A 14,280-nucleotide genomic window follows, 5' to 3' on the forward strand; every position below is an offset into this window, starting at 1 on the left:
CGCAGCCGGGGCCGATATAATATGAGCGCGGTGTGCTGCATGCAGCAACTTTGTCCAAAGTTCAATTTAGCCGACCCGCCGGCCGGGCGGTAGGAAAGTTTTGTTCTGTGCAGGAAGCGTGGTTCCGGCTCTCTCGGTTCCGCCCATAACGGTGACGGTGTGAACTTGGTGGATCCCGCGATCGCCGCGACGGACTTTTTCGGCGGGATTTGATTGCCGGGCTGCGCGCTGCGCCGTAATTAAACGGGCGATCATTAAGCCGCCTTCCGTTCTATCGTGGCCGCGTATACCGCCAGCACATACAGGCCGGGAACACATTAGCGCGGCATGGATGAGATCAGAGACGACGCGAGTTTCACCTCCGTAGATACGCGCGTCGCGATCGCCGATAAGCGTCGAGACGCGTCGCCTTTCCGCTGATTCAGCCCTCGCTCGAAGGGATTCGCCTCTCGCGGCTTTTCCGCCAGGTACACGTGCTTTCTCTCTCTCTCTCTCTCTCTCTTTCTCGGAACGATCGCTGGGAGCACGACTTTCGCGACGTAGTTACCCGAGTCGAAATTTTAATTCTCCATTAAGTCCAGTTCTACGTTGAGTTTCTCAAAGGGGCACTACTGTGCTCCTTTGATGCTGCAAATGGAAAGTTATTGTCGTTTTCTCCTTTCGAAGGCTTAACGTGAAACTAAAATTTCGACTCGGGAGGCCCCAACTCTCACTCGTAACGTCAAAGTAGCGGAAAAGGAGAATTAACTTCCACGAGTAAAAATTTAGTTGTCTACGTGAATACAACTGAAATTTAGTTGACGTAGCTAATTTTCTCGTCCCTGTGTCGAATTTTCAACTCCCACAGCTAAAAACTAAGTCTGGCGGCGAAATTTCAGCTGTATGTATGGACGGCTAATTCCTTCTTTCCCTGCGCTTATCGTACTCTTTCGATGCTACAAATGGGAAGTTGTTACCGCTCCTCCGGTTTGGAGACTTAATGTAGAACTAAGTAGACTTAATGTCGAACTAAAATTTCGACTCCGGCATCGCGTGTCCTGATTCTCCAACGGAGGCTCAGCTTCCGATCTGGCTCCCACGGAGCATAATTTTCGTCACAAAGAGCTGCGCGTCCGTGAGCATCGACGACCGCTTCGTCGCCTTCGTTCGATGCCGTTCATTGACAGTGAACCCCGGGGTCGGAGCTAACGACGGTACTTAAGAGACGAGCAGATGGATTTTGTCCGCGGGTAGTAATTGCCGACTTTTTAGCTTCATTCCGCTCGCCGATTAATATTGCTCAGCGACGCGGCAAAGTCCTCGAGAGAGAAAGAGAGAGAGAGAGAGAGTGTGTCCAATTACCACTGATTATTTCTCGGTAGATAGTATTTGATAAGTAGGTCGATATTTCTAAATTATCGTATCTTCCAGGAGTGATCGATGTTTTAATTTCACCCATCATTGACCTCGATGTTCAAGCCGTTCTAACGTTACAAGTGTTCCGACGGCTGTTAGAAGGTTGAGGAAACATGGCACATTAAGTACGTCGATTCGCATTGTGAATACGACTTTAAATGGCCATCTTATCCTTTCTAGTGTGGCGTGCGTTGTTCTCGCCTTAAAGCGCAACGCCACGAGAAATCGGCACCTTTAATGGCACGCTTTTAATTTGTCACGGCGTTTTGCAACGCGATCTCGTAACGAGTACAACCGGGCTCTCCGGTATCTCCGGTGATCCTTTTTCCTCACTCCTCTCGGATTCTCTCTTCGGTTACAATGCGCGGGATTTTGTACGCATCGTCAACGCGTGTCTTCGAACACGCGATCGGGACGGTCTTCATCGCCGTGCGACGGCGGTTGAGTCGGTACCGTATTATTAAAATACCAGCAAACGACGATTCGTCTCGAAACGATTACACGCGAATCACTCTCGGGCCTCCGTCGGCGTTTCGGCGGGCCCCGGTCGGTCTCCGAAAGTCATCAGGACGCGGAGGATCCTCTCGTCACATCTCGGTGGGGGCGTCGTGCTACGAACTCGCGGCGGAGGAATGGGAAAGGGAAAAGAGAGGGGTCTCTCTTTTTCATCGTGCCTCTCTCTCTCTCTCTCCCTCTCTCTGTCTCGCCCTCTGTTCCCCCCGCGCTAAACGTGCCTCCTGGTCTCTCTACGTCTGTCTCTCTCTCTCTCTCGCTCTCAATCCACTGATATCGCGAGAGGTCGCGGCAAAAGGGAGAGGGAGAGACAGGTAAGCCGCGGCGGTACGCCGCGGCACACGAAGGCCCCAGGTGAGAGGGAGAGGGCCCCGCGTGAGACCGAGCGAGAGAAAGAGAGAGAGAGAGAGAGGGGCACCTAAAGCGACGCAGCCTCGGTGGAGGGAGGCCGGCGAAGCGGAGGTGAAGCGCGACCGGCCCTCTCTACTCCAGGGGCCCAGGCTAGTCCAGTCCGGGACAGCACGCCTCCTGCTGCACGCTCCACGAGGTAGAACGACGAACGCAGACACGACGACGTTAGGGACCGGTACGACGTAACGCGCGCGCGCGCGGGCCTCTTCGCACGGCAAGGTCCCCGGGTTTTCGCCCTCCGGCGCGTGTCGTCCGCGAGATTTCGGACTGTCGCGCGGGGGCGTTTTCTCGCGCACGAAGGTGTCCTCGGCGACGAACTTGTCCCGCGAGGCCGTCGATGTTTTCGTCGTTCGACTGTGATCGACTCGCGACTTCGCACGGACGTCGGTAGATATCTAGATCGGTGGGCGCTCCGGAACAACGCGGACGTGTTCAGCGAGGGGATGATACTGTCTCCCGGAGTCCCCTAGGGTCCCGGCGATGGAGCACTCGAAGTAAATCGCTCGGCCGTTTTTCTCCCCCCTCTTTCCGAGGCACTTGATCAGGACGCGAGGAAGTGACGTTTCCATTCGGCTCGACGAGAGGGTAACGCGTGAACACCAGGGCCGATCCGCGACTGAACGACCGGCGATCGTCGTCACCCCGTCGTCACCAGCGATATCCATCGGGGACACTCGCCCGACGACGCATCGGCTCCCCACCCGCCAACACCACGCGTCCAGCCACGCGATCAGCGGGACCAGCGATCCGGAAGGTTTCGCACGGCAACGGTGACCAACGAGCCGGGCATTCTTAATGGACACCTGATCCACGGTGATTGACCACGTCGCCCGGCTGCATCGAGCTACATCGTCGCGGGCTCTCGGCGACGATGACTCCGTCGGCGCGCTGAGCCTCGATCATCCCTGTTCTCGAAGATCGTCCCGAGGTGAACCGAGCGGGGATCGGGGGTGGTGCTGTGTGACGATATTTACACGGTGCGTGTGTCGGGTATGACAGACAACCGCTGTGAACCGGTGCGACGGGCCACCCGAACGGTGAAGTGACGTCGTCGCGACGGAGGTGTTGAGTGAGTAGTAGCGCACTTTGAGAGAGACTTCGACGCCCGGCGAGGAGATAGCCGAGGGATATAACCACACGGCGAGGACGACCGCGACGACGAGGCCATTCGTATTCAGGTAAGGCTCGCCCGATAAGCGGCTCCTGCCCGCTAAGTAACTCTCCCCATTGGCGCTACGATAGAGGGTCGTCTCGTTATCACGTCCGGCGATGATTTATCGCGAGCCGCTCTATTGCGTAAAACCGTCACGAGCTATGAATCGCCGGCCAATCTGTCTTGCCGCATTTACCGGGCCCCTTCAAGGACGAGTTATCCTGCGGGGATTGAATATTAATGAAATCTCAGAGAGAGAGGGAGAAAGATTACCTCATTATTATACGGGGCAGCCGCTCTTGCTTTCAGTGATAAATGGAAAACCTCGAGGGACCGGGTAGGAAGTGTGGTTTTATCGGCGCAACGTGTCGGCGGATTTTTCAACGCGCCGCGTATAAGCGTACAGTCCGCGCCGATAAGTCCGCTCTCCGAGTCGCCTGTCGAAGTCGCAGCTAAACGCGTATTCATCGTCCCGCGACCGACGCGAGCTCCTTGATACAGTCGGATTAATTCAGCGCTCGGAATAACGGTGACACAGATCCGCGGAAAGCCTTTGGATTCTTGGCGTAGATCACTCGAAAAACTCGTACCTTCGTAAATCGTGAATGGGTTCAGAGCGCTGTGGTCACCGGCACGCAAGTCCCACGCACACGCGCATCCACGGTATACCGACACACGCAGCGGCGGGTTACACTCTGTGTTTACATTCGCCAATTACAGATAGCCGCTCGTACGCAATAATGATAGATCTGCCGGCGTGGCTAATGACTGGCGAGTCGCCCAGGCAAAAAGTGACGGGCATGATTTTCGAGCGAGTACAACCCGACGGGCTCTCGATTGTGCCCAAGACGCCGCGCGAGCGGAAGCACGGCATGAGATCGAGAACATTTTTATGGATAGGCGTGATGTATATATGTGTATACACAAACGCGTTATAAATTACCGCGCCGAGGAGCTTCCGGTGTCGCGTATCAATCCTGGTAGCCGACCGCCATGATATATGTCCAACTTCGAGTCGACGAGAGAGAACTCGCGCGCGATCTGGAAGATGTTTTTCCGGCCGATCAGTAGTCGAGAGGATTAGTCGCGAACTCTTCGGCCGCGTTGCGATACTCCTCGCGGAGAATTTGGTTGAATCTACCCGATGATGGATAACCAAGTGCATTTTGGATGAAGGAAACAGAATTCCTGCTCCCCGTGTACCAAATTCGGTTCTTATAACCAGAAATTCCGTTTCCTTCAACCGAAACGCGTTTGGTTATCTGTAGTCGTCAAGTAGATTCAACTAAACTCTTTTTTTTCTATTGGACGGGTATCTCGAATCAATATTTTGATGCTTCTTTGACGCTCTTAAATATAGTTCGCGTTTACTTATAGACAGATTGAGAAACCCACTTAGTTGACTCGCGCAAAATTCTTGTTTGGATACAGGCAAATGTTTCAGTTGTGAGAATTGAAGTTTGGTTCTCTGAATCAAAGGTTTGATTCAGGAAACCAAACTTTGTTTCTTACGATCAAAATATTTCTTTGCCTATATTCAAACAAGAACTTTGTTCGAGTCAACTAAGTGGATTTCTCAGTGTAGACAGTGTAGACTCATGTATAATGAGAACCTATTTTGACGATATTATAATTGTTAACTTCTTTCTTGTGAACTTTTGATTACACGGATTTAATTTTAATACCATATAGTAAAAAACACTTTATTCTCGTGTTAAAATCGGCCTTTGTAAAATTGTTGGATTAAATTTTTAACATGTTAATTTGACATATTGTATTTATGTTATCTTAACATTTTGCATCGTGTTGATATTCAACGTGTATATTAAAATAACATTTTATACTTTAATGTCGACTAATTTTGTGTCAATTTTTGACATAATATCTGTGTTACTTTTCAACATATTAACCTTGTGTCAAATTACCAGAAAAATTTGAATGGACCGTTTGGAACATACGAAACGTATTAAATTTAACGCGAAATTTTTGATTGTGTACCGTGAAACTATATAAATGCTCTCGATATTTCGATTCAAATTCATATTGGTATTCAAACCTATTTGACGCTAAAAATCTATTTGACTCCGAAAGCAGCGAAAACGGAAACTTAAGACGTCGTGATTGTAATAGAAGTAAATGACATCACTAGAATTGAATCTATTTTGCTATATTAGCTCCTACTGTGTTATAAAATTCAAGCTTTAACATACACTGGGAAAAATCTCCATCGGATAAACCGATTAAACGATGTATCCGATTATTACTCTTATCATCCGATCAAGTGACGGGATACCTTTATCCGACGAAATATCCAGTGAAGTTACCGATGCGATTACCGATGAAACCTAATCGGAGGATTAGTCACCCTTTGTACATCCATCGATATTTCCATCGGACACAGGCACAACTTGATCGGATGAAACGACGAAATGAAACGGACATTGCGCATGACCGGATATATCCGTTTGCTACTTTGTAATTGAATCACCCGATCAGATATAATCGGATATTCTTCTCGGTGCATAAGGTCGAGATTTCACGCTCCGGTACGCGCTCCTATACGCGAATGTCGGGAAACGTGGCAAATGATAGGTCGCGCTCTTCCTGATATCCGCCGTCGGCGGCGAACTTCGCATTCCGTTCGCCCGCTCTTCTTTCTACCATTCCACTCGCGTGCTCGCGCAACGAAATGCACGTACGTGCGCGCCGCGTAAAGGTGCTCTCGATATAATCGCGGGTGAATTAGAGATCATCGCGCCGCAATTATTCGTCGAAGTCGTAAAGCATGGATATCATTACCGTCGACGTCGGGAGCGTTATTCAAACAAAATTAGCTCTATTAATTTTAAGACGGCCGTACACACACACACACACGCACACACACACGTTTCCCTATACCCGAGACTTTGTCGGTTGTTTGCGCCGCCGACGGTATCTCTTTCGAAACTTGATCACCGCGCGCCGATAAGGTGCAAAGGGCTCGTGCAACCCTTTACGCGATCCGTCGATTAATCGGCCGCGCATTAATTGACACGTAGAGATCCGCCGATAAAACGACGACACGCAATGACATTTAGGCGAGCGATATCTCTCCGCCGTGTTCCGCGCCCGAGACGTGCCGACAGTTTCATTCGTTGCGATATCCCGCGTAATCGCGTCTCGGCTACGTTAGTATCGCGTGTTAAGGACAGAAGTTCGATATTCCGATCGTGACGAGCCTCTCTCGCCGCGACAGCGTGCATCTTCGCATCGGATGAGATCGTCGTTGCACTCCGGGCCCGATGCAAACCGTCCCCTCTCCTCCGTTCCCGCTGGCCCGGAGAAAGAGAAAGAGAGAGAGAGAAAATTCGTTTCTAATCGCGAATAAGCGGCATCTGCTCTTTCTTTCCACCCTTGCGCCTACTCCGTGCGCTCGTCCGAAGACAACCGCCTCCTTAGGGGCAGTTGCGGCGTCAGGTGGCACTCGTTAAAGACGGCCGAAAGTCGTTGGCGTTCGAGGGAACATGGGTTGACAGTTGATAGCGGCGGCGACGACGATGATGACGACGATGACACTTGGTGTTGCCTTAATAAGTGACGAGACAGGCGTTATATATACAGAATCGATAATGACGGGTCACCTGTCAGCGGCACGACAGCGACGTGTATCAATAGCGGCCTGTGAAACGGGATTACGAAATATTAGTCGACTGTGTCTCGAGGGCTCCTCTCGCTATCTTTTGATCTGACTGTCTCGTGTCGGCCGGCTTGACAATTCTCTCGACGAATCTCTCGGCCGATCGCGTCATTCCGAATGCCGAGTGCCGGATCGTGAGGGGGTCGCGCTTTTTGGTGCTCTTCTCGCCGTGGAACAGCCCGGCGTTATAGATACGTTCTTCGCCGGACGTTGATCACATCCATCAGCGTGCGCGCGCCCGCTCGACGGAATCCCGAGCGAATCGTGCTCGGCGGGCAGGGAGAGAGAGAGAAGGAGGGAGAAACGGCGCGGGTTTGTCGCGCGCGGGCGCCATTATCCCAGCTGGACATCCGCATAATTTCCTACCGTCATCCCGCGCCTAAGCCTACAACTCATTCCGCTACGAGGAAGAGAGCGAGTCCGCGGATCCGCGAGTGCAAGTGGCTCGATCGGGAATTTCAATAGCGGCCTCCGCGCGCGACGGGCATGACGATGACGCTTCTTCGTTCGTCGCTCGTCGCGCACCGAGTTGCAACGTAAGCGACGGTCGGCCTCGTCTCTCTCGCCGGAGCCGGATAAAATCGCGAGCGACAACGTCTCCTCCTCCCTCGTTTCACGATCTTCTCCGCATTTTAATAACAATGATCTTGATTTAACGGGAGAAAAGGACAGACCCCTCGGCGCACAATGCGAAATAACTCGAGTCGAAATTTCAGTTCAACGTCAAGTCTTCAAAGTTCTTCCATTGCGCGCTCCCTTTGGTGGCTACAAATGGGGAGTTATATCCGTTTTCTCCTCACTTGAAGACTTAACGTAGAATTAAAAATTTCCCCCCGGCAGGTCCAAATTCCCTTTTTGATGCTACAAGTTGGGATGTTATTTCCGTTTGTTTCATTTGAAGGCTTAATGTGGAGTTAAGTAGAGTTGATGGAGGATCAAAGTTTCGACTCGGGAATAATCTCGTAGATAAAACGTTTAAAGGACAAAATGCTGTTGAATCCGTAGAACTTCCGACAGCACGTGTAATTGTAGTAAATCTTCTTGATTCAATGGCGATGTCGTTGAAACTAATATTTTAATTATCGAAACAATACATAACATAGTAGTAGTTTTAATATTTGCCATTGAATCAAGATTTATTCCAATTACGCTGTCGGACATTTTTTTGACTTAACAACATTTTTCCGTGTGAAAAAGAGAAGTAACTATTAATATATATATATAAAATAAGAATAAAATATAATTATATAATTAATTTTGTCAGTATAGGAGAGAGTTAAAAGATCGCACGCATAATAATAGATTGTTTAAATGTTGGTGATCCTTTAAACTGGTGACGAATGGAAGAAAAAATACAGAAAAAAATAATTTTATATCAAGAATCGATATTTTCATGCATAAGCAAAAATATTATAATCTTCTTAGAAGATTTATAATCTTGAATTGAATTTAAGTAATACTTACACGAGTACAAATTCAATTAAATCAAGATTATAAATCTTCTAAGAAGATTACAATATTCTTGCTTACATATAAGAATATCTCTATTCTTGATTCAACTAACATGACTGACTAATTTTTTTTTTCCGCACAGAATTAGATAATGACAGTTCGCAACACACAATCCACAATGCACGAATTATAACGCAATTGTGCGAAGAAAGTGTAAGAAAAGTCCAAGACTTACCGGTTTCACTGTGCGCAGCAATTATACGGGGCAATCGCTTGACGCTCCGTACACTTTTAGAAAGATTCCTCAAAAAACAGAAAACTCCTCGGTTCCCCCGAAAACGTCCGTCCGGGCGTTTCGGACGCGTCACATTCGAGGCACGCGCGCGGCGGAATTCCGCCGGACTTTCTCAGATGGCTTTCCCGAGATGCTGTCGTCGCGCCGCTAGATTTCTATTTTCGACGACGCTTTACATCTCGTTGCGACGGAAATGTCGATCGAGTCGCGCGCTCGCGCGATTCCCCGATGACGCTGCGAATCCGTAACGTCACGTTCTCCTCGTCTCTCTCTCTCTCTCTCTTGCCGATTGAGATAACGTTCACCTTCGCCGAGTGGTCCCCTCCGCGCGATTGGTAGCCGCAGCACGCTATCATCTCCACTTGCCGGTGTAATTAGGTTTCCGCTTTTAGGACTATTACTCACGGTACGTGCGCGCGCGAGCGAGCTAGCGAGCAAGATCAACGCTTATAAAATCGCGCGGCTATCCCGCCGCGCGATAGCCGAGCACTCTGTCTGTCTTCTAATGTGGCGCGTACAGGGCGTATCGTGAATTTACGATCTTGCAAAATGACCGGCCGTTGCCGCAACCGTCCGTCTCGCGGCCTCGTAACGTTCCCCGTCGGCGTAACGATCACGCTGCGATTAGCGGCTTTTTTGTTTATGCGCTTTCTCACACACGAGCGCATGTTTCGCGCGCGGATCGCCGAAGACTCCACCTCGCGATTATTATCTATCGCGCCGCTATCGTCGCGCGTTGCCCGGTGGACGGTAACGATAAACGTCGCGAAAAACCATCGTCCATCCGTTCTAATGCAGTGTTCGCGAACGTTATGCTCTTCCAAATACGTGCGACGTCGATCGACGTCGCGTTACTTAGCTCCGCTCCTCGTCGTCTTCGAGTCGTCGCGAATCATACTCGGTGTCCGCACGAAGCGATCCGGTGAGGGCTGTCACACACAAATCGTCGTAGCCATGAATGAAAGATGTCAACTTAATGATGAATCGCTCAAGATATCGCTTTAGATCCCCAAGTAGGATATCATTGTTGCCGAGGTACTGCTTCAGCAGTAGCGATTTTTAGTAAACAATACTGGGTGCCAATACCGATTTGGATACTGGCGGAATATTGAGACGGTAGCAATGAACCTGGATTCGAAAGACTTTATTGTAACTGTACACTGAAGAGAGAGAGAGAAAGAGAGAGATATGTTCTATAATAATAATATATACATATATGTATGTATGTATTATGTATGTTATTTATCTTATTGAACATACTGACAAATATACGCCAGTTATACTACCAAAAGACGCAGCTTTAGAACTGTTACCAATACTTGATTTTCTCATTTTCCTAAAGGGAACGAACAAAATAAAATTAATTGAAATAATAGTAATAATAATAATAATAATAATAATAATCTAGGATAATAAAGAATTACAAAATAATGAAATAGTACGGATATACCGGTTAATATAAAGAATACAAATTGTCTCAGGTAATCGTCGACATTCGACGTTACGTTTATTCGACACTAAACATTCTATCTTCTCCAGATACACAAGCCTAAAGCAACGTCCCGACTGGTCCTCCAGTTCAAGCAGTTGCGGCAATTCGTATACGAAAGTCGGAACGCCCGAACGGTCGGTGTCGGCAGCTGGATCAGCGCGTTGACGAGTCCCCGTTGTCGGGTCCAATAACGCGCGGATCGCACGCGGATCGCACGCGGGACGGGACGGCGAATGTGTGACGCATGTTAATACCATAACGCGCGCACGAAGGCGATCGCGTAGGTCAGATACGACACCCCACCCGGCAGATTATTATATTCATATCACCTCGCGCGCGCGATATTACAGAGCCCTGCCCTGCGTTTCCTCTCCTAATCAATCAATTATAATCGTTGGCATTACGGATAATTTACGAGCAGCGGATACGACGCGATACGATCGATCGGCGCCCCGATAGTCATATAATCGAGACCCGTTACCGAGTCCGGACTCTGTCGTCGTAGACGAGCAAGTCGGAGGGCCGGCCGGGAGGAGAGAAGCAATCGGCATATCGCGGGCGCGCGGTGATCGATTTGGTCGCGACAGGCGCGGGTGCCACCCGCGGATGCTGTCCTCCGCTCCTTCTTCGCTCTCTCATCGCGCATTGTTAATCAGCCGGCGAGAGCGGCCTGTCGGCTGGTTAATTGCGGAGCAGAGTCCGAGCAGGAGGACGACGTCGCGCGGGTTTATACAGTTAACCGGGCGGCGTTGCTCACGCCGCGTGCGCTCTCGCCGCATGTGGCGAAGGCGCAGCACGGAGCCGCATGCACATCTCGCATCCCGGCCTGCCGCGCGCGCGCGCTGCGCGCAGCAGAAGGACTGCCGCGGTGCGCGCGTGGTACAGGTAGCTCTCTCGGATCTATTTATAGTGTACAGCCGGTCGGCGATGTGTGTGTGTGCGCGCGCGCGATCGTCGTGTCCGTCGCTCGAGAGTTTGCGTTTGCAAATGGTACGCCGTGTGTGCGTGAGTTCGTGCGTGCGTGCGCGCCACACCTGGCCCCGATTACGCGCGCGTTCCACCTATGTCTATTCCGCGAGCGAGCGAGTGTATCTCCTCCCGAGAGAACACTCGCGATCTCCGCCCGCTCGGGAGAGTTGCGAGGATGAGGGCACCGCTCACCGCGTTCAGGAGTTCGTAGTTCCGCGGTCTGGGACCGCGGTGGAATCGGACGAACCCTCGAATTTGCGCTCGTTTGCCGCGGATTCTCCGTCCTCCGGCAGCGTTCCCGACGTTTAGCACGGAGGAGGGAGATTGGCTGCGTCGACGTGGTAATGAGCGAACTAAAGCCTGTCCTCCTGTTCCTCGTGACTTCTTAATGACAATGCCACCAGTCTGGATTGTCGTCGCGCGGTCTCCCTGCCGTATGTTATACGTGCGTTATACGTTATACGACGACGTAACGATAACGAAGCTGTCGTTAAAGGTTACAGAATAGGCGTGCTGGTTGGAGGAAACAGGATTTCTTACTGTGAGAGCCAGAAAGCTCGGTTCGTAAGAGTCAGAGTCAGAAATTCCCACTCACGTTCTTTATTATTCTGTATTATTATTATTATTATTATCTTATTTGATTTGATTTTGTTAATTTCCTTCGGAGGAAAAGGAGGCAAAATATTGGCAACTCTTGTAAAGCTGATACCGCGCTTTTTGGCAAGTACAACTAACGTACAGGGTGTCTAAGACAAACCGTACGATTCATCATATACTTATAACTTAGGTCGATATGAACGGAATAGTCCTGCGCCATTTTGCAAACAACACGAAAAATCTCGAGTTATTGATCATTGAGAATGGGCCGTATATAGAGGCTTCTTTAATCAGTAGTTCCAAAATTTGCGTGGTTGTTTCCAAAATGATGAAGGACGTTTTCGTTCAGGATGGCCTAATCTACGAGTATATGACAGCTGTTGCACCTAGCGACAGACGTCAGTACATTGAACCTCGTCGTTAGGTGCAACAGCTGTCACATACTTATAGATCAGACCATCCCGAACAAGAAAGTCCTTTATCATTTCGCAGATAACCGCGCAAATTGTTGAATTATTAATTAAAGAAGCCTCTACACTTTCCGCCGTTTTCAATAATTAATAATTCGAAATTATGCACGATTATTTCTAAAATGATAGGAAGACTTTTTCTATTCATATCAACCGAAACCACAAATATTATATAACGGTTGGCGCGGTTTGCATGAGATGTTCTCTATATTTGTAACTCGATCGCAAGTTGTCGATCGCGTTATATGTTCGATAAAAAGTGAATATTATTATTATTATTACCGACGCGTTAATTCAGCCAATTTCTCTTCTCCGTGCGGAAAATCGCGCGGTATATCCCGAGGAGAGGACTCGAATTTGCGCGGTTCACCAGCGCGACGGTTAGCGGTTCAGGTTGTCGTGAGGCACGTAGGTAGTTCCTTCGGCAGGTCGCGAGCCTCGCGAATCTCGTGGCGCGGCTTTCGCATTGCTTTATTCTCATTTCCCTTCCGGACGGACGGGATTCATTGCGGCGCAACGGTGGTTTGGAGGTCGCGTGGGCGATCGCGCTGGGCGATCGACAGGTGTCTCTCCTTTATACTTGCTCTCGGCTCACTCGCGACCGTTTACTTTTAGGTGTAACGTTTGCTAATGTCACGACGCGCGCAGTTCATGAATCTTTATTGCGCCCGGCCTCGCCGGCGCACGTATAATCTCCTTTTTTTCTCGGGCGAAACTCGTTTTATCCTGAAAACAGTCGGCGACCGGCAGACCGGCCACCTGTACGCCATGCAAATGCGTAACGACTAATTTCTAATTCACTACCGAACGTAAACGGCCCGACCAAATGACGGCGATTGCCGTCGGTATCGCTTCGCGCACCGCATTCACGGAGAGGCGGACCGGATCCGGCTGACATTTCCTGGATTTTCGCGCTTATCCGAGACAAGCGAAGTCGACCTGTCAATATTTCTGGAAAAGCCGATCGAAAGAAACAAAAGGGAATCGATCTCGGTACACGAAGTCCGTTACTTCGCCTACACCATACGCATCACCAGTGGCTAATCGCAGAAAAGTACCGCGCGGAGATTCGCCGCGATAAGGGGAGTTCGTTGATAATTTACCGATAAGTAACTTGCTATTAAACGTAATTAGAGAAATTACGAAACGTATTTAGCATCGTCTTTATCATACATCGACACGAGATTAAGTGGTGAGATTATCTGCGCGGGATTAACCGAAAGATAATTATTTCTAACGTCGTAATTTCGTATCGAACACACTGTGTGCGCGACTCCGGCTGTCGTTTTTGCGCTGCCCGTAATTGTGCGCTGGCTTTCTTCCATGTTTACTGATCGTGCGGTTGAGTCGTGCGCAGAGCAGTTGTATGTATATATGTATATATATATATATATATATATATATATATAATCATTTATCACAGGCGCGGCAGGCAACGTTTAACTTTTAGCGGGTCGCTTTTGCTCCTTTATTGTTTGCGATATAGCGTTGAGTTCGATTCACGCTTGTTAGTAACCGTTAACAGAAGACGATTACACCGTCGATATCTTTGTATCACCTGGCTGATGATCGCTCCGATCGCGCTCTCAAGACCCGATCGGACTACAGTCGCTGGATTCATCCATCATTTCAAATGCCATTAAACCACTTACACCTTTGCGCCGGACGATCTTAAATCAACAAGAGCCGAGCGCGGTTCGCGCCGGCGGGTTGTTAAATATTTATAAACACCGTTCGGTCGCCGGTCACCGACGCTCGTTTCGAAACGTTGCATTAATAGAATAATATATCGTGAGAGAGCCAGCGAGACGCGGATCTGTCGTACTCTCTAAAATGCAATCAGTGCATTATCACCGG

The sequence above is a fragment of the Dinoponera quadriceps genome, unplaced genomic scaffold (assembly GCF_001313825.1).
Source record: "Dinoponera quadriceps isolate SergipeBrazil2010 unplaced genomic scaffold, ASM131382v1 scaffold676, whole genome shotgun sequence".
Lineage (NCBI taxonomy): Eukaryota > Metazoa > Arthropoda > Insecta > Hymenoptera > Formicidae > Dinoponera > Dinoponera quadriceps.